Source organism: Trachinotus anak, unplaced genomic scaffold (genome assembly GCF_046630095.1).
Source record: "Trachinotus anak isolate AG129_WGS33_773 ecotype Australia unplaced genomic scaffold, CSIRO_AGI_Tana_v1 ptg000007l, whole genome shotgun sequence".
NCBI classification, from domain to species: Eukaryota; Metazoa; Chordata; class Actinopteri; order Carangiformes; family Carangidae; genus Trachinotus; species Trachinotus anak.
The window spans coordinates 10,633,698-10,637,505 of NW_027273858.1; positions in this window are offsets into that span (position 1 = coordinate 10,633,698).

Sequence of the window (3,808 nt, forward strand, 5' to 3'; positions counted from 1 at the left end):
AATCCTAACTTCTTCTCCAGGATAAGGAGGTGAGGCCAGGTCATCTTGAGCCTATGATAGAAAATAGAATTTTTGATTTTCAAATTACATCATGATTCTAACTGTACAATTACGCAGGAAACATAAGAAATTTGAAATTAACTTCAGATCCTGTTCTTGGAATTCGGATCCATTTTTTGGAATATGATTGGGATCCTGTTCTTGGAATTTGGATGTACTCTTTGGGATTAATTTAGGATCCTGTTCTTGAAATTTGGATTCATAGTTTCGAAAATGAATAGGATCATGTTTCTGGAATTTAGGATTGTGCTCTTGGAATTTGGATCTATTTTTTAGAATATGGTTAGGATTGTGTTCTTGGAATTTAGGATTGTGTTCTGGGATGTTGGATTTATATTTTGGAATATGGATCATGATCCATATTCCAAAATATGAATATGAATATGAATTTATATTTTGGAATATGGATCATGATCCATATTCAAAAATATGAATATGAATTTATATTTTGGAATATGGATCATGATCCATATTCCAAAATATGAATCCAACATCCCAGAACACAATCCTAAATTCCAAGATCAATCAATATGGATCATGCTTTTTGGAATTTTGATCCATGTTTTGGAATATGACTGGGATTGTGTGTTATGGTTAGGCAGGATTCCCTTCCCCTTTGCCTTGTGTTTCCTGTGTTTTCGATCTCCATCATGTGTGTTTGTCCCCTTTCTGTCTGTGTCTCTGTTTGTGTGTGTGTATACCAGGCTGGGTGTGGCTGACCTACATTCGAGTTCCCTCCAAGACAGACTACTCACCTGCTGCTCATCACCTCATCAGGACTCCACTCCTGATCAGTACTTAATCCCGGCTCTCTTTTCCGATGATTGCAAAATTTAAGTCTTGAATGAAGCCCCTAAGTGTGTAGTGCTTTTCCAATTGTGTGCTGTGGAAGTGTAAACAAACTGAAAACAAGAAAATCTGTTTTAACTTTTGGTTCCTTTGTTTAAGGCATGATTTCAAAGGTTTAGGTTTTGATGCTTTTGTCTAAGCATTCACTTTTAGTGTGTAAGCAATCACAAAAAACTGTAATGAGTTTTCTAGCAACAATTTCTCAAACTGCTTTAGAAACTTTCTCTGTGAAAATAACATAATTATTTAGCCAAGAGGTAAGGGTGCATACCATTTTCTGAGCAGTTTCCGGTTTGACTCCTGGTAGGCCAGACTTCTTGCTGACCTTTGACCACCAAATTCTAATCACTTCATCCTGGAGTCCAAGTTAATGTTTGTGCCAAATCTACATAAACTTACTCAAGGTGGACTTCAGATATCATATTCAAGAGGCCAATACCGGGCCTTGTGAGGTCATGATCTTGACCTTTGGCCACCAAAGTGTAATTAGTTCGTCCTTTGAGGCCAATTTGAAGACATTCCCTCATGGCATTACTGAGATATCATGTTAACGAGATTGGGACAGATGTACAGACAGATGGCTCTTGCTGGTGTGGAGGCAGAAAAAGCACATTAAAAGAAATAGATAAATTAAGTAAATAAGCACACTCAGATACATTACAAATACTTTTGTCTGTTTGTTTGTTTGTTTGTTTTTACTACATAACTATTTTAGTCCTTAACTGAGTTGTTATACTGCAGTTTAGAGAATCATATACAAGTTGTGGAATAGCTGTCAATGCACTGCAATGGGATGTTGGAAGGTTGTTGGAGAGCAGCAGGAGCACTCCCTGGAAGCAGGCACAAGTGTGCTAGTTAAATTGGGCAACTGACATGTGACTTGAGTGTTCTTTGTTCTTTGTCCTGTGCTTATTCTTTGTTTATGTATGATAGGTTATGTTTTGTACTGATTTGTACTTTCTTTTGTTTATAGAAATATAACCACCCAACTATTGCCACTCTCTGACCACTCAACTGTAACCACTCATGCCTAAATCTCACTGCAATTAGGGGATATAATTTACCATTTGGAAGGACCATTAGGGTCATATATTAGATCATATTCTTGAAATTTGGGATTCTGTCTTTGGAGGGTTTGGACTGTGTTTTTGGAACCTGGGATTCAGATTTTGGAATTAGGATTATGCAACTATATACCATCTCTGGAATACAGATATTGCATATGGAATCAGTTTCTGATTGGTTACTTATGATTTGAACCTCCCCTTCCAATCTGTGAGTCATCTTTTTCAATTCCAATAACCTTTTACACTTTTGTTTTTAGCTCCCCTAGTGCTTAGTTTTCATTCCCAAAGTGCAATTACAAATAGGGTATTCTCACTCATATCCCAATTTGGAGTGGGAAACAAACCATGGAATTATACCAAGTTTGGTATTCTGAACAATCCAAGAGATTTCAAAAAAGTTATCAGCTCCCTAGTCCTTGATTAGGTCACAGTGTCCTTTGCATTTACAGTAATATGATCCAACCTGTCTCCAGAAAGGAGAATAGTAAGAAATAAAGGATTGGAAGTAGGAAAATACAAAGATGATCTCAGATATAAAAGATAACATGAGGAACAGATGTTGGTGAGACAAATAAGAAAATATTTGACCTGATTGAGCTACAGTAAGCTGCTTAAAGCAAAATAGGTTTTAATATTGAAAGTCCACAGATAAGAAAATACTGAATGAAAGACAACAGGACAGAGTGAATCTACGCCAAAAGTTAAATGTATTACAATCAAGTCGTTGCTTGCTAAAGTTCATAAAATGTACTACTACATGTCTAATAAACCATGTTGCTGTCTGTTCAACTGTAAGTGCGTTGTTAAACTTACCCTGTTTTTGCAATTTGGAGATGTTATTCTCCTTCTCTGGTCTTAAACCTACATTAACTGATAGTTTTAGCCACCAGGAAAACAAGTTTATTGACATATTATCACCTTTTAAGTTGGCAAACAGTTGCTTACTTACACATTCAGCAATCCAGCGCAACATTAGCATTCATGAGGACTCTTGTTTCTTGTCACCTGAGACAGACAAGCCCAACATTCATTCTACTTTTAGCTTTACCTCTAACTCATTTGAAATGTCTGCCTAAATACTCCACTGCGTTCAGTAGCTAGTCACTAATTTTGCCTGTTGTTTGGTGTAGCTCAGATAGCGTGCCTCCCTAAACGATGTTGATGAGGGCAGTGACAGTGACAACAGTAAAGTTGTGGGCTGGAAAGCAAAAACACTGAATAGAGCTGAGGGGACCTGCAGAATTAGGTTGACAATTCAGTGTGTGTTTGTGACACGTTACACATTACACATATTTAATGATAAATAAATATACTTTGAACAAATGAGATCACGGCTGGGATCATTAGTCGTCTCTGCTGTGATGTTGCAACAGAGTTTCTACAAATTAAGCCTACGTTTCTCATAGAACGTGTTTCCCTCTGTTTCACAGAGAGCACATTTTGCCTTGGACTTGTCTTTCTCTTCCAGCCAGATGGCAGCAGACATTCTTTAAATGCAATGAGACTGAGTCTTCTCTACATGTGTTGCAGATTTATAGTCGATACATTATTGATTTACAGTGATTTACTGATGCTACGTGTAGCATCTTTAACAAAGTGAGGAGTACCTTGGAATAAGTAGCTCAGGTACACAGCACAGTACACACAATGAAAGAAGAAGGGAAAAGTAAAGGTACGTTACAGTTAGGGAGATTGCTGGGCCTGGCTGATGAGAAAATTTTACTCCAAATTCTCTGTTTTTCCCTAAAGTTTTGGGAATTGAAATGACAGAGGATGCTACTTTTACTCAGTATGTTCTATGGTGTTTTGTAAATCACTCAAGTGCTTTAATA